The 27,201-nt window shown below is 43.1% G+C and overlaps 1 pseudogene; it reads left to right on the plus strand.

The window, feature by feature from the left end:
- The first annotated feature begins 488 nt into the window (after positions 1-488).
- On the plus strand, positions 489-21,077 carry LOC138838566 (transcriptional regulator protein Pur-beta-like; annotated as a pseudogene).
- Positions 21,078-27,201: the final 6,124 nt, after the last annotated feature.

The raw sequence follows: 27,201 nt of genomic DNA on the forward strand, positions 1-27,201 counted from the left end.
TGCTCCAACCAGCCCTGCAGTGGATGGTGCTCAATTCTGAGACTCAATTTAAAGTCGCATGAGCAGAGTACAAATCCATACATTCCAGCCGTGTGACCTTCAACCAATGCCAGTCTTCGCACTTAAGAATAGTAATTCCTCTCTATAAAATGGGCTTATTCACCACTGGCAGCAAGTATGGCAGCCTTTCGGTCATCACGGTCAGCAAAGGCAGCCTGGAAGGTGGTCACCCAATGGTGGTGGTGCCCTATGATGACAGGCCACAGTCTCCTTGTCACCATTGGCGAGCACCTGGAAGCCCACTTGGGTACAGTACCCCAGCTCAGTAACAGCCACTGGCCCAGCACACAAGAATTCTCCTTGGGCAATGAGCAGTGGGAGCGCGTGAGAAGCCGGCAGGCAAGGCTGGGGGGCCAGGGAGCGCGAGCCGCAGGGCGGAGGGCGGGGGCGCGAGCACAGTGGGCAGCGGCAAGGCAGTAGCCAAGAAGATGGTGGACAGCAACAGCGGCAGCTAGCACGGCGGCGGTGGTGGCGGCAGCGGTGGCGGTGGCGGCAGCGGTGGCGGCAGCGGTGGCGGCCAGCAGGAGAAGCAGGAGCTGGCCTCGAAGCGGATGGACATCCAGAACAAGCGCTTCTACCTGGATGTGAAGCAGAACGCCAAGGGCGGTTTCCTGAAGATCGCAGAGGTGGGCACGGGTGTCTCCAAGAGCCGCCTCACGCTGTCGATTGTGGTGGCGGCCAATTTCCGTGACTCGCTGGGCGACTTCATCGATCACTACGCGCAGCTGGGCCCCAGCAGCCCCGAGCAGCTGGCAGCGGGCGCTGAGGAGGGCGGCAGGCCGGCGCACCTCAAGAGCGAGTTCCTGGTGCGTGAGAACTGCAAGTACTACCTGGATCTCAAGGAGAACCAGCGCGGCCCCTTCCTGCACATCCGCCAGACCATCAACCGCGGCGGCGGCTTTGGCGCAGGCCCAGGGCCTGGCGGCCTCCAGAGCGGCCAGACCATCGTGCTGCCTGCGCAAGGTCTCATCGAATTCCGACACGCTCGCCAAGCTCCTCGATGACTACGGAGGCGAAGACCACGAGCTGGCCGGAGGCCCAAGAGTCGGTGCCGGTGGCGGGGGGGGGGGGGGGGGGGGGGGGGGGGGGGCTGTACGGGGAACTCCCGGAGGGCACCTCTATTACGGTGGACTCCAAACATTTCTTCTTCGATGTGGGCTGCAACAAGTACGGAGTTTTTCTACTGTGTGAGTGAGGTGAAGCCGTCCTACCGCAATGCCATCACCATGCCCTTCAAGGCCTGGGACAAGTTTGGTGGCGCCTTCTGCCGGTATGCGGATGAGATGAAAGAAATCTAGGAGCGGCAGAGGGATAAGCTTTACAAGTGTCATGCTGGGGGGGGGTGGTGAGGAGTCCTAAGGCGAGGAGGTGGATGAGGATTGAAATGGCAGCTTTCCCCCCTGGCCTCCCCCACCTTGTTACCCGCGCCCCCCACCCCCCATCCCCCTGGCTAGTTCCCATTCTTGCTCATTCCCCTGTGAGCTAGTGGAGAGGGAGCCCGGGAGGCCACCAAGGGAGAAAAAAAAAAAACAACAAAATTAAAAAAAAATAATATAGTTAAGAGAAATAACCATAAGACAACAGTCTTGAACAGTGAGTAAAGCAGTAAAGTTCCAGAAATTGACAGCAACCTGCAGAGGACAACAGCATCTCCTCACCTGCAAGTGTCTCAGCTTCTATTTCCCACCCGAGGTTCCTAAGCTCATCTAGATAATCCTGAAGGGGATAGATTTCAGTCTGGGCCCCTAAACACATCTGACTTACCCAGATCCATCTGTGTATAACAGTTGAATTTGTGTTGTACCTGGGTAAATCTAAAGTATCTCTCCAGGCCGAGCCGCCGTTGCAGTGTCTATCCTTCACCTTTATTCTAATCAGCCTTTTGGATCGAGATCTTCACGGAAATTCTTGAGACAGAGAGACCTTTGCAGTTACCCAGTACTGAGAGTCCAGGTTTATGAAAAGGAATGCAACTTTACACAATCATGGACAAGGCAAAAAAGAATTCAAGAAGCCATCAGTGAATCAAAACAAATTGGATTTTTTTAAATGATTTTGCATGGAACCTGGCCCCATGTCTTTTCTTTGCAGAATTGTTTTCCGGGATGCAAAAATTCAAAAGCCAATGCTTGAACTAGAGAATTCATTACTAAAATAGTTTAAAAGTTGGGCAAAAGGAATTTTTTTTCAAAAAATAAAAGCAGTTTTACATTGGGGGTTGCTGAGGTAGGCACAATACGTCAGGCATAAAGCACAAGGCAAACTCGTTGAGTGGATGGGTTGCTGCTCACTAAAGTTCTTCCCTTGATCTCTAAAGGTGGAGGTCATTACCAAGAAGTGGCATTGGTGTGAATGAGAGCCAGATCCCATGGCTCTAGCATATGAGCAAGTGAATTATGGCTAATTTGTCTGTTACAGCCACTGATTGGCTGCATTTTTAACTGTAAAACGATGATTTTCTGCAAAAGGGAAAGTATGGCTACAAGCCTGAGCTTCAATGGAATATGCATCCTCACAGAGAAGTTGGAAATAACTAAAACTGAAGTCTTAATTCACCTTCAGTTTAATCTGTGGATTTGTTCAAATAGTAAAGATCATCAGGTTCAGAATTACAGCATCATTTATTCTTTAAAACAAATTTTTAAGAAATTGATCCATCTTATTAGTACCTCACAATCAAAGTTGGCAAATGATGGATGAATGATTAAAGCAGTGCACCCGGTGGAAGCTGAAATCCATCTGTGAATGGAATTGATGTGAACGTGAATATGCTGACTATATCCTGGAAGCATTTTTATACCATCTTGAAATTGCAACATACTGGGATTGGCCAGTTTATCCAGCTGTCTTTCAAGAATAAAAGTTGGGGTTTTCATGGATCACCTCTTCTATATTTTAAGTGGATTTTCAGTAGAAATGATTTTTATTAATCAAGTTAATCCCACCCCATCAAAAGGTATTTCTAGAAATGTCACAGGCCTAGGAAACTTTGAATTGAATGGGAGCTAAGGTTCTTTCCAAAGTTTTCAGGTATTCTTTGTGTGACACCTTCTCAACCAGGAGGCAAGTAACCCCATCTCCACAATCTTAGTATTTTTTAACTGCATGCCTGCCCTTTATTTGAGCTGCCTTTTTAATTTATTGCATATCCTTTTTATTATCTTATTTTGGTATTCAATCTATACAATCGTTTTCTATTTATTGGGAAATAAGTAATATACAAAACGGTCATTTTCATGTATTTGTGGCTGAGAGGGAGGGAGATACTTATGTATATAAAATTAGGCCTTTTTAAAAAAAACTAGACTATGACTCAGAATAATGTTGATCTTAGGTTCAAAGAAATAGAAGAGTCACAAACATTGGTGCCCTTTTCAGACTATTTCTCTACTCACATCATTCACAGTAGAATTTTTAAACATTTTTATAGCTTTTCTTTTCAAATTTTCTCCTTTGCCAAGAATGTTTACTAAATTGTATGGGAGCAATAGTATTTTTGATGTTTTAATGACATCCGTATACTTGTACTGCATTTTGTACCACAAGGCAGCTGTTTTCAATAATGTCTTGCTGTATTTACCTATGTGTTTTGAGTGTTTTGTTTCCTTGCTGCGGAGAACAAATTCCTAGTTTTAGTAAAGGAGATGAGAAGCTAGCATTAGGCTTGCAGAAACTGTTTAAGTTTCAACTCTGAGGCAGCAATGGAAATTAAGGTTGCAGCTATTAGTTGATCGCTATAACTTTTGCATTTTCAAATCATGTACAATTCCTGTATAGACCAACTTATTTTCTTGCTTCAGTGGTGATTCTGTTGCTCAGCTGCAGTGAGCCCGTTCAATTTTGCAAAGGTGCAGTACCTCTCCTTTTCAAGGGAGTGGTTTATTAATCTTTTATCTTTTCTTTTTATTTGGCTGAATTGCAGTAACTAGCCTTGCCTTTCTATTCTGTAGAAATGACAGGGTCTTCACAATCCTTTACCAGTGGCTACTAAGCTATAATTAGCTGAATAGAAAGAATGTAGAAGTGGTCTGAGGCGTATAGAGTATATGCCAAGAACACTACCATATATGGCATCAGCTTTGGTTACCAGAGAAATTTTCTTAGTCATAAGACCATATAACAGTTATATATCATATGTAAGTCTTTAGATATCAATTTGAGAATCCTCCAAAGAAAGGAACAAAGAATGCATAAGCTATGTGTTGGCAAAAGTAATTTATATTAAAATTTTGGCCTGCCTGTGTAAGATTAAGTGGTGAATGTCCTAGTGGTGTGTTTTTTGGTCTTAAACCAATCTCTGAGGTTTATTTTTCCTGCAGGGGTGTTTCCTCGCCTCTCTTCCACTGTAGGAAGATTGCAGAAGGATGTGGATTAATTGTAGCATTTCACTGATCCTCATTCCTGTGACTAGGGACAATAGAAATCTGCAGAGCATGGAGATTCATTCATTAATACTAGCTTATTAAAGGAAATAGTCTTTGTTCCAGTTAGATAATGGCATTATACAAACTCTGGGAAGCAACTAACTTTTTTGTTTTGTTTTTAGCTGCTTACTACAAACGCTTTAGAAGTTGTTTTTAAAATTTGGCAAACATCCCAGCTAATGAAAATAGTTATATTCCTTAGAAATAGGGAACTAAAACTCCTTTTCAAAAAATTGAGTTTTATTTCAAACTAGCTACAGAGATAAGCCTTTTTTTTCAAACAGTCAAAAGAGTCGGTCTCTGTGAAGAGATGTAACTCTAGGTTTCTATTGTCCCTTCTCATCATTTCAGCAAGTGAAATGGCAAATCTGGTGAGCAGATCTTTCAGTGCATATGCTGCACCAAACAAAATGTCAGTCTGTATAGCACCAAAAATCAATCTGAAAAGTAAACCCAAAACCCCCAAATACCCTATGGAACTAATTAACGTGAATGCTTTTAAAACAAATTTAAAATGAATAAATCTGTCAAAGTGAAAAAAAAAGAAAAGAAAATTTCAGCTTATGCCAAGGTGACCTAGGGTTTCTCCTATTCCATCCTTAATGTTTTCAGAGTCTAGCACTGCATTCTAACACAACTTAGGGAACCCATTATATTCGTTCAAAGTAACTGCTAAAAACAGGGCCAGCTGTCTAACACTTGTCAAACAGTGCAAGTAAATGAGTTTAATATATGTACACAGTGCATGTGTACATACCTAGAGTCCTACAACAAGAAAGATATTCTGATACTTATGTGGTACATATGCTGCCTCTTTCTACTATTTCGTCTTTCTAGAGTAATACCATATGCACAGCAATGGGTGCAAGATGAACTCACCACCTTCTAGGAGATGTGTGGACTGATCATAGAAACAAAAACATGTATATTTTCTCTTGATGTACATATTATGAAAATATATGTATGCTCATATGTGTCTAAAGGTTGAGTATATTTTGTAGCTATATGACTCCGTATGTTACATAAGCACTGAGAAATGTAAGGAAGGACTGACTAAAGGTTACCTCAGAAAAATTACTGAGACAGGCCTCTGGACTCATTATTTTTTCTGATTAATTGGAGATAGAATCTTACAGACTTTTCTACTTTATGGAGCTTCAAACTACAATCTCCCATGTCTCAGACTCCTAAGTAGCTAGAGTTACAGGCATGCCAGATTGGAGATGTAGCTTTAGTGGGGAAGCATCATCCTTGAGAGTAAAAGCTAATGAAGTGAATAAGGGCTTGAATTCAAGCACTGGTATGGGGTATATGAGCTCACACATGCATACAAACACACATTAACAAGAATGAAACTCTGGTGTCCCAGCTATATCTGTATACTTTAAATCACCTGTAGATTGTGGCTTAATAATCTAATAATACAAAAATTAATCCTCAAGCTCTCTCCTCTTTATCACATTAGGTGTCTTAATTACCTTATTAGGGTTTTTTTCCTTTTCTTTTTTTCTTTGTGTGTGTGTGTGTGTGTGTGTGTGTGTGTGTGTGTGTGTGTGTGTGTGTGTCTGTGTCTGTGTCTGTGTCTGTGTGTGTCTGTGTGTGTGTGTATGTGTGTTATACACACACTCTGGTGTACATATAACAATACTTAGACTTGAACACTGTGAATTGGCAAGATGCTTTTGCTTCTTCTCTCAAGGCTGTTGATCTACCCCTTGAAGTACAGAACCACTTCCATCTCTTTTCGGGAGAGAAGTGTCCCATTCATTTTCTAGGCCAAGCAGGGCTCAATCAGAGGTCTTTATATCTCACCCTCATGAGTATATTTGTTCTTATGTGCTAAACTCATCAGGCAATAGTCTTAGTTAAAATTAAAAACAAATCTGGGACAGTACTTAGGCCTTGATTAATGCCCTAGGACCAGCACAAAAAATAAATGCAGTTTCTTGTGATAATTAGACTTCACTTATTGCTATTTCTAGGATTATCATCTATGTCAAGGGTCTCTGGAATGTGACTTCCTCCATAGGTAAGGGATCATTCTAAATCAATCAGTCAAAAGTAACCATAAATCCTCCATATATTACCTTTGTAATGTCAATTACATTTGTTAAGATTTAATTAATGCTATGACATTTTTAGACCTCAAACATCACTAAGGACTTTTTTTAGAAAATATATTTCTATCTCTATTAGTATTCTACCCACTGTGACACTGAAGAAGTGAAATCATACACTACCCAACTTAAAGGCCTACACCAAGAAACAATTAGGTGGCAGACATTGATACAGGCAAGTTGTACCCTGCATATTCTCCTAAGTCAATTAATACTAAAAACATGGACATAGGCCAGCCTGTGTTGTAGTTGAATATCTTGTCTCAAGAACAAAAAGTGAGGTCTGAGAACGTGGCTTGGTGGGAGATTGCTTGCCTAGCAGCCATGAAGCCCTGAGTTTGATTCCTCAGTAAGATATAAACAGAAAAAGCTAGAAGTACATTGTGGCTCAAGTGGAAGAGTGCTAGCCTTAAGTAAACGAAGCTCAGGAAAATGACCAGACCCTGAGTTCAATCCCCAAGACTGGTTAAAAATAGGTGAATACAGGAAGCAGGGAGAAGAGGTGCAGAGCTATTTATCGGAGCCTACATTTTCCCAGCCTTCATGACCTTTCATCTTGTGATTTGTTTTCATTCTATTCAGTGGTCAACAAACTAGTTTCCACTGAGTCTCTGAATCTTGTGTTATTGAATGTTAGGAATCTTAATTTTGGTATTGGGGATTTTGCTAAATGGAAGAGCACTTGCCTGACAACTGCCAGGCCCTGAATTTGTTCTCAGGTCTGAAAATAAAAATTCTTTAATCTTATTTAATTTGTGACTTACTTCACAGAAGAAATAAATGAATTCACTCATTCATAGAATCACAAATTGATACATTTTCTGGGCTCATTTGAGAAAATTTACCATGAAAAAGCATAACATAAGTTACACACTTATGGTTCACACTTGTAATCCACGCCACTCAGGAGGCTGACATTGGAGGATTATGGTTTGACGCCAGATGGTGCAAAAAACTCCATGAGTCTCTTATCTCAACCAGTAAAAAGCAACTGGCAAAAAAAAAGAAACCGTAGCTGTGACTCAAGCCGTAGAATGCTAGCCAAAAGGTCCAAAGCTACAGGGCAGCACCCAGTCACTTAGTTCATGTCCCAGAAGAACTGGCAGGAAAAAAAAAGAACTCAAATTCAAAACCGCTTTATTAGGTTCAAAATAGTTCATAATCATTGAGGAAAATTTGCCATTTTGAGCCAAAAAAACAATCATTTTTCTACTAATGACACAGAATAAAACATTTTACTTCTTAATTAGTGTTAAATCATGTAGGATTTCACTGTGTGGAAAGGTATCTTTTCTAATGATAGCAGAAAATTTCAGCATCACTTCATGTATTATATCCCAGGACTGTAAAACATATAAAGTTAGATTTGGGAGTGACGGAAAGATGGTGGAGGAGAAGCTGGAGGCAAAAGAAGCTCTCACATAGAAAACAGTTTTAGAGTTCCAGTGAACAGTCCTAAGCCAGAGAATCATACCAAGTGTGCCATCAGAGGACAGAGAGTTAGGCCAGAGAGGGAAAATCCAGGCAAGGAGACAGATCGGAGCTCTTGAAAGCAGCTGCCACTGCGGTAGCAGTGGCGGCAGCGGCGGCAGTGGCAGTACCTCCATACATGAAACAGAAAGAGGCTGGGACGAAAGAGCCAGATGCGGCAGGCGAGCGGATTTTACTCAACACCAGCAAGAACCGACAAGGAGCAGACATCTTCATGCTGCAGTTCGCAGACCAGAGACAACCCAGGAACCAAGACTCGGCTTGAGTAGAAGCCTAACATCCTCACTCCTTCTCAGGGAGCAGAAGAGGGAAGGCAACCCCCCCCCCCCTCATCTTGGATACTGATAAAGCTCAGCAGAGCTGCTAGCTCCAACTCAGGCCTTGGAATAAAACTAGCGTCATTTAGCAGGTCACAAGAACTTAATGGCGGTGTGACCTGCCAGACTCAGCTCCACCCAGGGAAAAGTCACTCAGTTCAGGCACCAGCCCTAGTAGTGGCTTTCTTCACTGGGTAATAAGAGCCAGAGGCTGCCCCTCCCTTTAGCAGCCTCGACATCAGTAAAAAGAAACCCCGAGAGTGGCTCCAGGCTGGGCTCTGTGAGTTTCTCACAAACTAGCCCCCAGGAAAAGCTACTGTTTGCTGAAAGGCCTCAACTCAACCCAGAACCTAGCCTCATCAGAGCATCTCCAAATTTGAGGAAAAAGCCATCTTCCTCTTTTGTGATAATCAAAGCAGATCTCCCTACCATTTAACTAACCTGGGAGGAGGATCGCAAAATCCTGGGTAAAGCAGAGCATTTTTCTGCCTGTCCAAATAAACTGACTTAAGAAACCAACCAAGCCACAGGACCACAAGCAGACCAGAGATTCCAACCAGAGGCTGATTACAGACACAAGGGAGATACAGGATTTTTCCCAACCCTTCCAAAAAAATCAAATAACTTTTCTTTTCCTCTTCTTTTTTTTAAATACTTTACAAAATTTTTTTTCTTTTCTAAAACTTTTTAATTTTTAATTTTTAACTCTTTATGAAAAAAATTTTTTTCTAGTAATTTTTCCCCCTTATAATCTTTATTTTTGGGATACATGCGTATGTGTGTTTTTCTTTCTTTTTTTTTTTTTAATTCTTTTTGTTTTTTGCTTAGCTTCATTGAACTTCTGATCTTTTTTTTCTTTCGTCCTCATCCTTCTCACCTTTTCCTCTCTTTTGTTCTTCTTTATGGGACTTAATTGTTGTTCTGCACATCCTCAGATAAACCCGTAATTGATTATTAGAAGCTATCTATCCCTCATTGTGTACACACTTAATCCACAAATTTATTACTCAATTCAAAACTTCTGAGACTTAAATTCCTTAAAAGCAGTACTACCTCTTTATACCTATATAATATTTTAAGTATTTTTTAAGATATCACATCTCCTTTATATCCCTCCCCTGCTCTCATTATATTCACATTCTTTGAATAATTTGTTCTCGATTCTGCATATTATTCATTTTTATTTTTCTATTTTTTCTGGTCTTTTTTATTCTTTCTCTTTCTTCTTGTTTTCTCTCTCTCTACTTTCATCCTATCCAATCAATTTCCAGCTTTGAGACTAGGACTTAGTTAAGGTAACTCTCCCTATAGCTTCCCACATCACTCTATTCATATTTTGTAACAACATCTCTCCCTAGACCTAATAATTTCTGGTTTACCAAATTCTTCTTTGCGGTTCATAGCCCATTAATATATAGTTGTTTGATGTTGAATAGAGGTATCTGTTGAACTAGATTGTATCTGCAGACTATTGACTGTGCAAATTCAGACTTTGGTTGATGCTTGCAGTAAGTTACTGTTCTAGCACAAAACTGGTGTTACTTTCATCCCAAATGGGCAGAGTAAGCCGGAAAACCACAAGAAAAATGGCAAGTTCGGGTATTTCCACACCCACTCATGATAATCAGGGGACAGAACAGATAATGAATAATCCAGAGGAGAGTTCCCAAATAGCTCTACAAAAACTGCTGGCAAACATGATAAATGAAAAGATTGAGAACATACAAAGAACTCTGTATGAGCATGATAGGGAGAGAGAGGAGGCAAACAAAAGGTCAATGCAAGAAAAGATTGAAAACCTAAAAAAGGCTCTGTATGAGTGTGATAGGGAGAGAGAGGAGGCAAACAATAGGTCAATGCAGAAAAAGATTGAAAACCTACAAAGGACTCTATGAGTGTGAGAGGGAGAGAGAGGAGGCAATCCAAAGGTTTATACAGGAATATCATGAGAGTGAGGAAGCTACTCAAAAACTGATACAGGATTTGCATGAGCAGCTTGAGAATACTTAAAGAGAAAGGCAGGAATGGCATGAACAGGCTGAGAACACTCAAAAGAACTACAAGAATGGCATGAACGGGAGGAAGCTAACCAAAGAGTAAAACAGGAGTTGAGAGACCAGGATGAGAATACACAAAAATCACTAAAGGCATTCATGGGATCCATTAAGAAAGAGCTGAAGGAAATTAGGGAGACCACAAAGTGAATGCTGAATGGAACCCAACAGAAGGAATGGGATTCCAAGGAAACCATAACCAATCAACTAAGTGATTTGAGAACAAATACTGAACACCAAATTAAGGAAGTAAAGAAGTTCATACAAGATCTAAAACAAACTTCAACAAAGAATTTGAAGCGATAAAAGCTGACCAACTAGAAGGAAAAGAAATAAAAAACAAAGTAGAAAGTCTTGACAGCAGGTTAGACCATGCAGAAGATCAAATCTCGGGGATTGAAGATAGCCTAGATATTATAGAGAAAGAACATGCAACCATCCAAGACAAGTCCAAGAAATATGATAGATCTATCCAACACTTGGAAGACACCATCAGAAAGCCTAATATAAGGATAATGGGTGTAGAGGAGCACGTAGAAACAGAAGTTAATGGTCTAGGGAATTTCTTTAACAGGATCCTAGCAGAGAACTTCCCAAACATACAAAAAGACAGGCCTATTCAGATACAAGAAGCATTTAGAACCCCAAATAGACCAGACCACAATAGGACATCCCACCGTCACATTATAATCCACACAGGATCAACTCAGACCGAGGAAAAGATCCGTAAATCTGTCAGGGAGAAAAGGTTAATCACCTACAAAGGGAAACCAATTAGAATCACCTCAGAATTCTCAGCAGAGACAATCAAAGCAAGAAGAGCCTGGAATGACGTATGCCATGCCCTAAAAACAAACAACTATCAACCAAGAATACTGTAACCAGCTAAACTCTCCTTCATAACTGAAGGCCAAATAAAAACCTTCCATACTACAGAAAAATTGAAACAATACATCTCCACCAAACCAGCCCTACAAAAGATTCTTAAAGAAGTCCTACACATAGAAAACCAACAAAACCACAATAAAGGCCAAGAAACCGCACCCAAACTGAGAAGCCAATAACCATAGGAAGAACCCAGTTTTTGCAGCCCCCAAGAAGGTGGATAACATGGCAGGAACTCCCACATACCTCTCAGTCCTATCTCTTAACGTTAACGGACTGAACTCTCCAATTAAGCGACATAGAATGTCTAGTTGGATAAAAAACAAGACCCTTCTATCTGCTGCCTGCAGGAGTCACATCTTGCCCGTAAAAACAAACACATTTTCAATGTTAAAAGCTGGAACAAAATCTACCAAGCAAACGGCTCTCATAAACAGACAGGAGTTGCAATGCTAATCAGATAAAATAGACTTCAAATTAAAACTCGTGAGAAGAGATAAAGAAGGTCGCTACATACTAATTAAAGGATCTCTCCTTCAGGAGGATATTACAATTCTAAATATCTATTCGCCAAACAATGGAGCACCCAAATTTATCAAAGAAACACTACTTTCCCTCAAATCCCATATAGATCCAAAGATATTAATTGTTGGGGATTTTAACACACCATTCACCCCACTAGATAGATCAACTCGGCAAAAACTCAACAGAGAGACCGCAGATCAAAACAGCTGCAGAGATGAACTAGACTTAACAGACATCTACCGAATATTTCACCCAGCAGAATCAGAATACACGTTTTTCTCAGCAGCACATGGAACATTTTCTAAAATAGACCACATTTTAGGCCACAAAGCAAACTTGTCTAAATTCAGAAACATTGAAGTTATACCTTGCATTCTTTCTGACCACAAGGGAATAAAATTAGAACTCAAAACCAAAAGCCAACAAAGAAAGTCCGGTATCATATGGAGGCTGGACAACACAATGCTGAATCATGAGTGGGTCATGGAAGAGATTAGAAAGGAAATTCAAATGTCCATGCTATTCAACAAAAGTGAACACACAAATTACCAGCTCCTCTGGGACACAGCAAAGGCAGTACTCAGAGGCAAGTTTATAGCTCTGAGCTCCTACATCAACAAATTGGAGAGATATGAATCCAAAAATTTAATGAGACATCTGAACCTCCTTGAAAAAGAGCAGCAACATAAACCACAATCCAGTAGATGGAAAGAAATAATTAAAATTAAATCACAAATAAATGCATTAGAATCCAAAAAAACTAGAGAAAGAATCAACAAAAAAAAGAGTTGGTTCTTCGAAAAACTCAACAAAATTGACAGACCCTTAGCAAATCTTATCAGTAAAAGAAGAGAACACACTCAGAGATGAGATTGGAAATATCACCAGGGAAACAACCAAGACTCAGAACATTATGAGGGAATACATCTCAAAACTTTATGCTAATAAGTTTGAGAACTTGACAGAAATGGACCTTTTCCTAGCAAATATTGACATGCCAAAACTAAACCAAGATGAGTTAAACCATCTTAACAGGCCCATATCAAGCACTGAAATAGAAACAGCATTAAGAGACCTCCCAGCTAAGAAAAGTCCAGGACCAGATGGTTTTACAGCGGAATTTTACAAGGCCTTCAAAGCAGAGCTTACACCAATACTCCTCCAACTCTTCAATGAAATTGAAATAGAAAGCTCACTACCGAACACATTCTATGAAGCCATCATATTCCTCATCCCAAAACCAGGCAGGGACTCATCAAAGAAAGAGAACTATAGACCCATTTCTTTGATGAATATTGATGCAAAACTTCTCAACAAAATTTTGGCCAATCGACTTCAACAATTCATCCAAAAAATCATACACCACGATCAAACAGGATTCATTTCAGGGATGCAAAGTTGGTTCAATATACGCAAATCAATTAATATTATTCAGCACATCAACAGCAGCAAGAATAAGAACCACATGGGTATCTCAATAGATGCAGAAAAAGCATTCGACAAGATCCAAAACTCCTTTATGATGAAGGTTTTGGAAAAATTAGGAATCCATGGAACATTACTCAATACAGTAATGGCTGTATCTGACAAACCTACAGCCAGCATTATACTTAATGGTGAAAAAATAAGTCATTTCCTCTGAACTCAGGAACAAGACAAGGATGTCCACTCTCTCCACTTCACTTCAATCTAGTATTAGAATGCCTAGCTACAGCAATAAGACAAGATGCAGACATAAAGGGGATCCAAATAGGGAAAGAAGAAATAAATCACTCCCTCATTGCAGATTACATGATCTTTTATTTAAAGAATCGCATAGAATCCACTCCCCAATTATTCAAGCTGATTCAAAACTTTGGCAAAGTAGCAGAGTATAAAATTCACCCCCCAAAATCAATGAATTGTCTGTATGCCAACAATGAGAAAAGTGTTGCCGAAACTAGGAAAGTAACTCCATCTTAAATACCCCTCAAAAAATAAAATACCTTTGAATTAACTTAACCAAAGAAGTGAAGGACCTCTATGATGAACACTTTAAATTCATGAAAAGGGAAATCAAAAGAGAACTTAGAAAATGGCAAAACTTCCCAAGCTCCTGGATTGTAAAGATTAACATCATGAAAATGGCAATAGTTCCCAAGGCTATCTACAAATTCAACGCAATACCTATAAAAATTCCAACCTCATTCTTCAAGGAAATGGAAGAGGCAATCCAAAAATTCATATGGAACAACAAAAGACCCGAATAGCAAAAACTCTCCTCAACAGAAAGAACACTGCTGGAGGAATATCAATATTAAATTTCAAACTCTACTATAAAGCCATAGTAATCAAAAAAACTTGTTATTGGCATAAGAACCTGTAGAGAGCTGCGAGAGGCCGCACCTGGAAGATGGTGCCGGCTTCTGCCCTCCGCCTTCCCGATGGCGAGTGCTCTCTGTGGTAAACAACTCCTTATATGGCTAAGGAAAGAATCTGGCTTGCTTCCTCGCACCTGAACCTATTGGTGGTTCCCACGTGGCGTATCAGGGTTGGCTACCCAGCGGGTACTTAAGGCTGTGGGGAATTCTCCCCGGGGTTGGGGGTCAGAAGATTACTCAAAGATCCTGAATAAACTGTAGAGAGAAGAGTTCGGTGTCGCGTCTTCCTTGCTGGTGGAGGCGGTAGCGACACGTGGTGGCCCGTACGGGGAACTCAGCCATAACCCCAACGAGGACTCAGAACTCTCTGTGGTCAGGGTGGTGCACCGGTAAGTTCCCAGGTAAAAGGGGGAATCCACGACAAGAGCAGGGGTCAGTTCCCAGGTAAAGGGGGAATCCGCGAGAAGAGCGGGGGGATTTTTGCTCTTCTCTGTAGATAAAGAGAGAGCAAGAACCCGGGGCTAGTCAGTAGAGTAGCCAAAAGTGAAAGTAAAAGTTTGTTTACCAGCTTGAAATGTTTAAAACATGGGCGCTTCTTCTTCGCACCCAATTTTTTTGGCTCTCAATGAGCTACTGCACTCAAAAAAGTTAAAAATAAAAAAGAGTACTTTAGAGAGATTTTTGAATGAATGTGACATCGTTGCCCCGTGGTTCGCTGTCTCCGGAAGCCTCACGGTGGCCTCTTCGGAGAAACTAGGGAGGGACCTAGATTTTGCCTTTGAACAAGGAATGCTTAAGAGCGGAGTGAGACCAATATGGAAACTGATAAGAGGCTGTCTCAAGGACCAGTGTTGCAGTGAGGCGGTAGAGAATGGTCAGGCCGCCTTAGAAATGCTGCAGGAAGAAAGATCGGAAAGGGCAGACAGCGAAAAGGAGGAGAGCCCATGGTTTCCCTTATTTGCAATATCTAGTATAGGTATGAGTCAAGCGGAAAAGCTGAGATAATGTGATGTTAGGAAAATGAACCCTTAAATATGTATTTTAATGTTTTCGTTTCTTTCATGCATGTGTTTCTAATGCATTTATAAGATTATTTCTTTGTTGCTTTGTATGTCCCTCCCCCACAGTGTAACCCCCGCTTTCACTATATTTGATGTCAGTATAACATGTGGAGAAGATGGGGACAAACAAGTCGTTTAAGGATAAAGGTGGACCTGTTGCAACAATGAGAAGTACAAAATGTCATGTCAAAACCAGCTTTACAATGTCGGTGGTGGGGGGGGAGGGGGGTATAATTGGGTGGGGGGAGGGGGGACGCTGGGAAGGGAGGTGAAGGGTAAACAAAGGAGGAGGCTGCAATGCTTGGTAAGAAATGCATGCATTATCCTGCCCATGTAATTGTAGCCCCTCTGTACAGTATGTTCTCAAATAAAATAAAATAAAATTAAAAAAAAAAAGAAAGAAAAGGAGGAGAGTAGAGGGGGGTTATACCCCGATTTTTCCGAACTAGAGACCTCTGAGTCTACAGATTCAGAGGAACTACAATCACTCATAGAACAAATAGAAAAAACAAAGATAAGAAAGAGTAGGAAAGGGAAGGAGAGAGAGGACCCAGATAAAGATGAATGCACGCCCTCCGTGCACCGCCCCACACCTTCGGCCCCTCCACTCTATGCGGAGGACTCCGGAAGTGGCAGCCCCAGCTGTTCTTTCAGCCCAGGCGTGTGGAAAGCGGTCAGAACCGAGTCACATCTAGCCTGTCCAATATTTCAGGGTCCACAGGGACAGCAGTAACATGAACCCTTAGATTTTAAGGTTATAAAAACTTTAGCTGAGTCTGTGTGGACATACGGAATCACAGCCTCCTTTACTGTAGCCCAGGTGGAGGCCCTAAACAGACATTGCATAACACCCGGTGATTGGAGTGGGCTCGCACGAGCTTGTTTGAGCCCAGGTCAGTATTTAGATTGGAAGGCCTTTTTGATTGAATTTGCTAGTGAAGAGGGTGTGGCCAATCAGGCAGGGGACAACCCAGCTTGGGACAGAGATATGCTGCTTGGACAGGGGAGATTCGCCAATCAGCAGATAGGCTACCGGGTTCAAGTTTATGAACAAATCAATAAAATTGGCATAAAGGCATGGAAGGCCTTACCAAATAAAAGCGAGGTGAGTGGCAATCTCACCAAAATCCTGCAGGGCTCTATGGAGCCATTTTCGGACTTTGTTGTCCGTATGGTCGAGGCCGCTGGCAGAATTTTTGGTGACCCAGACACAGCCATGCCATTAATTAAACAGCTTGTTTATGAGCAGTGCACTAAGGAATGCAGAGCCGCCATAACCCCATATAGGAATAGGGGACTAGAAGCATGGATGAAAGTTTGCAGAGAGCTGGGTGGACCACTAATTAATGCTGGATTAGCTGCTGCTGTGGTGCAATTAACCCAGAAGAAGCGGGGCTGGGAAGGTGGCTCAGTGGTAGAGCACTTGCCTTGCATGCATGAGGCCCTGGGTTCGATTCTTCAGCACCACATAAGCAAAAAGAAAAAAGCCGGAAGTGGTGCTGTGGCTCAAGTTGTAGAGTGCTGGCCTTGAGCTGAAGAGCTGAGGGACAGCGCCCAGGCCCAGAGTTCAGGCCCAGGAAAAAAACCTATTTAAAAAATGCTGCAAATTTGTCTAAACAGTTGTCTAGTTATCTTTTAGGTAATTGAACTGGGGAGTTCGACATCCTGATGGAACAGCTCAGGGTTGCCATCGTCATGGTGAACTCGACCCGAATGGATGCCGGATTGGCCGAGGGCTTATCTTCATGGATCTCCGCTGCTATGAATCATCTTAAGGAATGGGCGGGTTTAGGAGCCCAGACAGGCTTTCTGGTGTTAGCCTCCTTGGTATGCCTGTGGTGCATTTGCCAAATTAGAGGTTCTCAGCGTCACAGTGCAGCCATGATTATCCAAGCCTTTACAGTCATTGGAGCAGGTCAGTCCCCTGAAGCGTGGCTTGCCACCCTAAAACAATGAACACAGATTGCAAAGCCAAAGTACTGCAGTCGAGAGGCATGAGTTTTGCCCTAGAGGAGAGCATGTTTGATTGCACACGGGTTCAATTTGCCTTTTCCCGTCCTTGTGAAAAACGAATCAATGGACAGGCTGAGTCATCCCTAGAGAAGGTACCCTCTGGGAGAAGGCTTGTATGCAGTCCTTGCATTGCACAACAGGGATCAGACCTCTGTTCTCATCTGTGTTCTTTAAACAAAAAAGGGGGAACTGTAGAGAGCTACGACAGGCCGCACCTGGAAGATGGCGCCGGCTTCCGCCCTCCGCCTTCCCGATGGCGAGTGCTCTCTGTGGTAAACAACTCCTTATATGGCTAAGGCAAAGAATCTGGCTTGCTTCTGCGCACCTGAAGCTATTGGTGGTTCCCACGTGGCGTATCAGGGTTGAGTACCCAGCGGGTACTTAAGGCTGTGGGGAATTCTCCCCGGGGTTGGGGGTCAGAAGATTACTAAAAGGTCCTGAATAAACTGCAAAGAGAAGAGTTCGGTGTCGCGTCTTCCTTGCTGGTCGAGGCGGTAGCGACAAGAACAGACCCCAGGACCAATGGAATAGAATTGAAAACGCAGAAATGAACCCACAGACCTATCGCCATTTAATCTTTGATAAGGGAGCTAAAACAATAGAATGGAGGAAAGACAGCCTCTTCAGTAAATGGTGCTGGCAAAATTGGTTAACTACATGTAGAAAACTAAAGCTAGATCCTTATATATCTCCCTGCACCAGAATCAACTCCAAATGGATCAAAGCCCTCGAAGTCAAAGCACATACTCTGAAAACATTACATGATGGAATATGAGAAACCCTAGGTCTCCTTGGCTCAGTCCGAAATTTTCTGTATAGAGACGTGGAAACACAACAAACAAAGAAAAGTTGGAAAAATGGGATTGCATGAAGTTGCAGAGCTTCTGCATGGCAAACGACATAGCTAGCAAGATCAATAGAAAGCCCACAGATTTGGTTAAGATCTTTACTAGGCATACAATGGACAAGGGTCTCATATCTAAAATATACGTGGAACTCAAAAAATTAAATCCCCCAACAGCAAATCCTCAAAGAAACAACTGCCCAATAAATAAGTGGGCTAAAGACTTGAAGAGAAACTTCTCTGAAGAAGAAAGACACATGAAGAAATGCTCAACGTTCCTAGCCATAAAAGAAATGCAAATCAAAACAACATTGAGATACCACCTCACGCCATTTAGAATAGCTATAATCATGCATTCTAACAACAACAGATGCTGTAGAAGATGTGGACAGAAGGGATCCTTACTTCATTGTTTGTGGGAGTGTAAACTTGTTCAACCACTTTGGAAAGTAGTATGGAGGTTCCTCAAAAGACTTCACATAGACCTCCCCTATGACCCACCATTCCCACTTTTGGGCCTTTACCCAAATGTTTATAAACAAGACCACACTAAAGCTACCAGCACAACTATGTTTATTGCGGCATTATTTATCATAGCTAAGATATTGAACCAACCCAGATGCCCATTAGTATATGAATGGATCAAGATAATGTGGTATATATACACAATGGAAATCTATGCTTCCATCAGAAAGACTGACATTTCCCCATTTGTTAGGAAATGGAAAGGCTTGGAAAAAATTATATTAAGTGAAGTAAGCCAGGCCCAAAAATCATAGGTCCCATGGTTTCCCTAGTTTGCAATATCTAGTATATGTATTTCAAGCAGAAAAGTTCAGATCATGTGATGTTAGGAAAACGAACCCTTAGATATGTATTTAAATGTTTTTTCTTTAATGCATTTGTTTCTACTGCATTTATAAGATTATTTCTTTGTAGGTTTGTATGTCTCTCCCCCACAGTATAACCTCTGCTTTCACTGTATTTGATGTCATTATAATTTGTGGAGGAGATGGGGAAAAACGAGTCGTTTAAGTATACAGTTTGACCATATGCAACTATGAGAAGTACAAGTTGTCATGTCAAAAACAAACTTTACAACTTTGGTGTGGAGGGGCAGGGGGGGAATGGGTGGGCGGGCGGAGGGAGGCTGGGAAGGGATGTGAAGGGTAAACAAAGGAGGAGGCTGTAATGCTTGATAAGAAATGTACTCATTATCTTGCCCATATAATTGTAACCCCTCTGTACAGTATGTTCACAAAAAATTAAAATTCAAAAAAAAAGTTAGATTTGTGCTCCATGGACTAAATTTCATGACTCATCAAAGAGTATCTTCACAGTACTTAAAGTATTTATATACTCAACATTGAAGCTTTTTTCATTCTGTATTATTAATGAGCAAAACATAAATGTTCGTAAGGCTTGCCTTTTCATTGGAAAATTCACAATAATGAATTTTCTAAACTTTCCTTTCTTTTATACAGCAAATAAAACTAAGTATGGTGTGCAGAGAAGTAAGTTAATGTCACCTCTATAATGCTTGGACCTGCTTGATCATCTCATGTAGCTGCTGCTCTGTCTTCTTTCAGGCATCCTTTTAGGCCAATTGATCTTCTCCTTAGTGCCCAGGTTAGGTAGCTCAGCAACTTCCCTCCAGTCTCCAAGGATACCTCATGGCTGTTTCATCATTGCAGAAAAGAGATTTGTCTATTCTACAAAAAAATAAATGTGATTGGGTTAAGTCTCTACTGACATAAGATTTTATTTTACATTAGTCTATATTTCCTTCAGGGAATTCCCTAAATGTTTAATTAATGGAAGGAAGGTGCTGGGAAAGAGTGAGGGAACAGAAGACACTGTACAAACAGAAATGTATTTTTTACCTGACTCATTTAATTGTAATCCCTCTGTACATGTTCTTTATAATACTAATAAAGTAAATTAATAAAAAATGTTCAATTAGACCAACCTGGTCAGAATGTAGACATGTCCAACTAGTCACCTAACCAAACTAATGCTTTACACACACTAAGAAGACAGTAAACTCCCAAATAAAGTGTACTTAAATCATTTGCAAGGCCACTCCAGCCCAGCCGCCACCACCACGCTGGGTCCTTTTTCCAAGATGGGGCACCAAGGACACTGCCTCCTGGGCTTCAATGCAGCTGCTATGAGGGTCTGTGGGGCACATCCTTTCCAGCACCGAAGCTGCAGAGTGGAGCCAAGTCAGTACAGCTTGTTGTGGTACACAATGCTGCTGCAGTTGAAAGGGTGGCAGGCTGCACCTGAGGCCTCTGGTGCCCAGCACCCATCTCAGGCTTGAGTCATTGGGAAGCCCCGCGCCGGCAGGGGCAGCTAACATGCTGTGAACCTCCAACTAGCAGTGGGTGCTCCTTGGGCTCAGGCGCCAGCAGCAGCAGAGACTGGGACGGCGAAGCCTCAGGGACCCAGGAGCCTTGGCCCACTGTCCCATGCCTCGCCCCTGCTGACGTCTCCTGTGGACTGGCCCATGGACCCTGCTCAGCATCTGTGAGCACCAGATGCTGCTCATCAGCAGCCTGAGTCCCACACTGCCAGCTGAGCTCCAGCAGCTGAGCACCCCTGGACTGGTTTCTCCACCAGGTCAAGGGCCTCAGGGAGACAGCCAGTGACTGTGCTCATGCCCTACCTCCTCCACCAGGCCTACATGAATTTCAGGCAGCCGCAGGATGAGCCAGAGGCCCGGAAGCAAGTCCTGGCCGGCCAGCAGCTGCCCTATAACCCCAGGCTCAAGGCAGAGCCAATGCACCTGCTCTGCAGAGGCAATGGCAGTGATGGAAGCCACGGAGCTGCAGCAGAAGCACTGCTGCCTCCAGGCCATCCTCAGCTGCCTAGGGGCACCCACACCATCATCCCCCGGGGCTGCCCACTCAGGCTGCCCATATAAGCAGTGCTCATTTTCTTCTGTGTCCTCCCTTACTCTGCCAAATCCCCGCGGGTGCCACTGCCTCCTCTGCCAACTTTGCCCTGGACACTCAGCTGCCATAGAGTCCCCTCATAGAGTTCATAAGGGTTGACGGCACTTCTGCGGACAGCCCCCAGTAAAGAATCAAAGATCACAGTGACAGTATGCAGAAAAAGGTATTCCACACATATTTTGATAGACTATGAAATCAGAAGAAAGCAAAAATTGTCAAATTTAACAAAAGAGATTAACCAGGCACCAATGGCTCACAGCTTTTATCCAAGCTCTTCAGAAGGCTGATAACTGAGGATCAAGATTGGAAGCCAGCTTGGGCAGGAAAGCCCCTGAGATTCTTATCTCCAATTATCTACAAACAACAACAACAACAGCAACAGCAGCACCAGCAACAAAACCCCACAAGCAAAGCTGTGTCTCAAAATGATAAAGTGTTAGCCTTGAGCATAAAGCAATGCCAGGGCTCCAGCAGTATCTGCAAAGCCTGACAAGCTCGACTCCCCCAGGATAGCTCACACCCTCAGAGGAGGTTGTGAGGAGGAATCGATCTCTGGGGTACACTTCAACTACCAAAATTTACATGCTCACTAGCACCAAGCAGGTACCATTTATAGCTCAACAACTCATTTCTAGCTCTTTCTCACCACACTTGGGTGGGAAGGTGAGGGAGCTATGGAGTAGCAGGATGCACCATTTTGGTTGAGGAGGGGGATATCTGATATCAGACCCACAGATCTCACCTGGATAGACTAGAACTCTCCAGAAGAAGGCCAAGGTCGACAGATAGAGTCATTCTCTAACAAGTGTAGAAAGGGGAATATTGTGTCTGAGGACTCCATAGTGCCCAACTTTGGGATTGGTGGCAGCGACTACCCCCTGCTGTGGTGACTAAGTGGTAGCATCTGGTTTGCTAGCCTATGAACAGGAGACGTGAAGGGGGGATGGATTGGGGTTGGGCCTGGGCAACTCCCTTTGGCTGAGTTGTTGCTGCTACCACCATTTGGACATGCCAGGGCTTGGAGCAAGGCTGCTTGAACTGTGGGCTGACTGGCTCTGAAGAAGCAGAAGGAGAAGTGCTTTGTGCAGGCGGTGGCTCCATTTCTGGTGGCTCTGGTCTTCCTGCCCAATGTGGGGCTGTGGGCTCTGCACTGTAGGCTGCAGCCTGATGGAACCCTGAGGGGCCGGGAGCCAGACAGCTGAGTGCCTAGGTATGGTGCAGACAGAATGTTGCACCCGTCTCCCACCATGGTGTGGGTTTACTCCAAACCTGTGACTCCTTCTCCTTCCTCCTCATCTGGTAGGTGTCCTCAGTGGCAGCACCTGAGCAGTCTGTGCTTCTTCCTACTTTTCTCCCAGGTGGGGTCAATTGAGGTTGTGAGCATAGGGATTTGTCCACTCAGTAGAGTCAGAATAGAACCCAGGCCCCTTGGTGCCCCAGTATGGGACCCTTATTTCTACTTTTCATACTTTACAATCAGTTCTTTCTGTTGCCCTCTCCTGTCCCCTGACCTCATCCAGCATTCTCTTTCTGGGGAGTACCCTGTCTGCACATGCCTGTGTCCCAGGATGTGATGCCTCCTGTAGGACTAGTGCCCTCATCATCTCTGCTTTCCTGCCTCACCTCCACCTACTTATCCTTGTGTCTCTACTCAGGTCAGTCCCTTTCCCATTTAACCATTTGCACAGGGACCCCAGGATTCCCCGCTCCTTCTCCCAATTCACTGCTATCCATCCTATCTGTTTTTTAGGTATTGTTGATTCCTTGGGGAGTGAGTGCAAAGGTCGTCTTGGAAATGTAGGTCCCTTGGATGGGGTGAAATGTGAATTTCTGGTTCTTGAGGAACTTGCCACCTTTGACTCTCCAGTAGTACAGACATATCCTGGTGGAGAGATTGCCCAAAATATCCCCTAGAGGAGTTCCCTGAGGGTGAAATGACACATGCCTTCCTTCCCTGCTATGAACCGATGGCACGTGGCATTTTTTTATATTCCAAACTGTGATCATATTTGTTTCTGCCTCTTTGAAACTTACTCATGTACCTGAATATGTTTATGTGCATTTGGACTAAATTATCAATATTTCTGTGTGTGTGTGTGTGTGTGTGTGTGTGTGTGTGTGTGTGTGTGTGTGTCTGTGTGTGTGTAGGTATGTGTTCAGATCTTTGGTATTAAACTCAGGGCCTGTGTTCTGTCTTTTAGTTTTCACTCTTGGCCAGTGCTCTACCACGTGATCCACAGCTCTACTTCTGGCATTTTGATGATTCATCGGAGTTAAGAGTTGTAGAGTGGGCTGGGAAGGTGGCTCAATGGTAGAGCGTTTGCCTTGCATGCCTGAGGCCCTGGGTTTGATTCCTCAGCACCACATAAGCAAAAAAAAAGGAAAAAAGCCGGAATTGGCACTGTGGCTCAAGTGGTAGAGCGCTAGCCCTGAGCTGAAGAGCTGAGGGACAGCGCCCAGACCCAGAGTTCAGGCCTCTCGACCGGACCCCCCCCCAAAAAAAAACCAAAAAAAAATGTCGTACAGACTTTCCTGCAAGGGATGCTTTAGAAACAAGATTCTGAGATCTCTTCATCCTGAGTAGGCAGGATGGAACTCAGGACCTTGTACTTGCCAGGGAAATGCTCCTCCCTGAGCTAAATCCTTAAACCCAGCTCATATTATTGATTGGCTGGTTTTTGCTCACAATTGGTGCTCTTTTTCGTGAGCCACATCTCTCTTTGTGGATATTTTTGTTTTGTTTTTTCAGTTTTCTGTTTTTTTGGTTGGGCATGGGGCTTGAACTCTCAGCTTGGGCACTGTCCCTGTGCTCTTCAGCTCAAAGCGAGCACTTCACTGCTTGATCCACAGTGCCACTTCTGGTTTTCTCCTGATTTATTGGAGATTAGAGTCTCATGGATTTTCCTGCCCTGGCTGGCTTTGTACCGTGGTCCTTTGATCTCAGCCTCCTGAGTAGTTAGAATTACAGGCATGAGCCACTGGTGCCGGGCTCCTTCCATGTTTTGTTTTTCTCTTTTTCCTTGTTAATTAATGATAAGAGACTCAGATTTGCTTACCCAGGCTGGCTTGGAAGTGCAATCCTCTCATCTCAAACCTCATGACTGAATTATAGCTGTGAGCCACCAGTACCTCCCTTGGATTTGTCATTTTTGACAAATGCCAAATGTGTCTGTTGACATGGCCTGATCATTGAACCCAAGGCAAATTTCAGGAGAATGACAAAGATGTAGAAACCATTTGGTGACGACTCACACATACCATTACATAAGGTAAGTTAAAGACTTTCTTCCCAGAAAAACACAACTCTTACCTACATAAAAGATAAGGTGTTTAAGTGCCTCTTCATATTTATCTAAAATAGTATACACATTGAAAGGAACTCCACGATATGGATATGCTTCTCATGCATGAGAAGCAAGCACTCTATCATGGAGCCACCTTCCTAGGCCAATAAACAAAAGACTTATAAGTGTCAGCTGGGCACTGTTGGCTGATATTTGTAATACTAGCTACTCAGGAGGCTAGAAGCTGGGGATTATGGTTCAAGCCAGCCTGAGCAGGTAAATATGTGAGAATGCTAACCAATTAACCACCCAAAATACCAGAAATCGAGCTGTGGCTCAAGTGGTAAAATCCTAGCCTTGAGTAAAAATAGCGAAGGGACAGGGTCCAGCCCCTGAGTTCAAGTCCCACTCTGCACTACCAGGTTAAAAATTTTAAAAAATGATAAAGGAACTTATCTTCTATGGGACTAAAACACTTGTGAGTAGTTGCTGACATACACGCCTGCCTTCCTACACCATGGGACACATGCAACATGATAGACTTAAACATTTCTGTTCATTTCAAGGTTAGGTACAATCTAGCTGGGCTCTGGTGGCACACGCCTGTAATCCTAGCTACTCAGGAGGCTGAGATCTGAGGATCACGGTTCAAAGCTAGCCCGCGCAGGAGAAACCGTGAGACTCCTATCTCCAATAAACCACCAGAAAACCGGAAGTGGCACTGTAGCTCAAGTGGTAGAGTGCTCGCCTTGAGCTGAAGAGCTGAGGGACAGCGCTCAGGCCCAGAGATCAAGCCCCACAATCAACCAAAAAAAAAAAAAAAGGTTAGGTACAATCACATGATTACAACATATGTAGAAACTACATCAGAGTGAAGCTTAAGTTGATTTCCTTTGCCAGTGATCTTAGAAGTTTGTCAGAGCAGAGTGTCCTTCACAGGAAGAAAAGAAGCTCCTACTGACTCAACTTAAACTCATGTTGTGAGTAGAAATACTGCTGGGCTGTTTGTTAATGCAGCGTTACTTGGCTGGTTTTGACTCATCCTGGTTCCTTGAAGGCAGAGCCCCATCTGGTTGCATTTTGGGGGCCTCAGAGGAGGTCAACATGAAATAGTAACTGAAGAATATCACCAACTCCCCTTCATGAAAACCTTATTATAGTTTGAAGCCAGTGGTTCATATGTGTAATCCTAGCTACTCAGGAGGCTAGCAACCTGATGGTTGTGGTTCAATGCCAGCACTCCAATTAAACATCAAAAAATCTGGAATTGGACCAGTGTCCCAAGTGGTAGTGTGCCTGCCTTGAGCATAAAAGCTCAGGGACAGCCCTAGGAATGGTACACACACACACAGACACAGACACAGACATACACACACACACACACACACACACACACACACACACACACACACACATATACCACTTATTATTAGCTCGTCTAATGCTCCGAACAACCATATCCCTCCAGGAAGAAAATTCCTGGACAATCAGTGACACCAGACCCTAAATCCAATCCCCTGCCTCAGTACCTTTCATTGGAAAAAAAACCTGTGGCCCAAAAGACAGGCTACATGCATTCTGTGGTGTGTGTGTGTGTGTGTGTGTGTGTGTGTGTGTGTGTGTGTGTGTGTGTGTGTGTGTGTGTGTGTGTGTGTATGTGCACGTGCGTACATGCATGCACACACCAATCCTAGGGTTTGAACTTTGAGTCTGAGTGCTGTCCCTTAGCTTTTATTCTCAAGTTTGGCACACTATACCACTTGAGCCACAGCTCCATTTCTTGGTCGTTAGTTTTTCATTGGAGATAAGAGTCTCACAGACTTTTATGCCCAGGCTGGCTTTGAATCATGGTCCTTAGATCACAGCCTTTTCAGTAACTAGGAGTCTACATGTGAACCATTGGCATCAGGCATGGATTCTTCACCCTTATGGGTAAACCTGTCTTACCTAGTTTTCCTAAGTATGAATTAGTTTCAATAATGTTTGATCCTAGGCCAGTTGAGACATACATTGTCCTTATTACAGTGTCTGGCTGGTGTTTCAGTACAGCAATTCCTGCTCTGCCTGAGATGAAAGTTCTTGAGAAGGACAACTAAGCCAGGTGTTGGTGACTCACACCTTTAATCCTAGCTGGTGAAGAGGCTGAGATCTGAGGACTGTGGTTCAAAGTCAGCATGGGCAGGAAAGACTGTAAGACTCTAGAAGTGGGACTGTGGCCCAAGTGGTAGAATTTTAGCCTTGAATGAAGAGCTCAAAAACAGTGCCCAGGTACTCAGTGCAGTCTCTAGGACAAACACAAAATGAAAGAAAGAGAAAGAAAAAAGAAAAGGAGTGGGGGCAGGAGGAGAAAGAAGGAGGGAGGGAAGAATTATGGAATTAGTGGCTCAGTTATGTAATCCTAGCAAGAAAACCAGTAGTGGAACTGTATCTCAAAATAGTAGAGAGCTAGCTTTGAGCAAAAAGCTCAGGGACAGGCCCTGTATTCAATAACAAAGACTGACAAAAAAGAGAGGGAGAGGATAGAAGGGGAAAGGGAGGAAAAAAGGGAGGGAAGGAATGAACTAGTTCAAGAGTTGAGTGAAATAAAATCTGCTAGGTATCTGGGAACCTACAGAGAACCAGGAGGCACAGTTTTTTAACAACACATCCTTGGCTGGTGCTAAAGATGAGATTCCCTCTACAGAGCCCATCCTGCGCTTTAGTTCAGGCCTATTGAATGCTCCCTGGGCCGTGGGAAGGAAGAGCTAGCCTTTGCTTCACTTGTAAAGACTAGGAAACCAAGGACATCAAGGACCTCTCATAGCAAGAA

Source organism: Dipodomys merriami, unplaced genomic scaffold, assembly GCF_024711535.1.
Source record: "Dipodomys merriami isolate MVZ:Mamm:240054 unplaced genomic scaffold, mDipMer1.0.p SCAF_283, whole genome shotgun sequence".
NCBI classification, from domain to species: Eukaryota; Metazoa; Chordata; class Mammalia; order Rodentia; family Heteromyidae; genus Dipodomys; species Dipodomys merriami.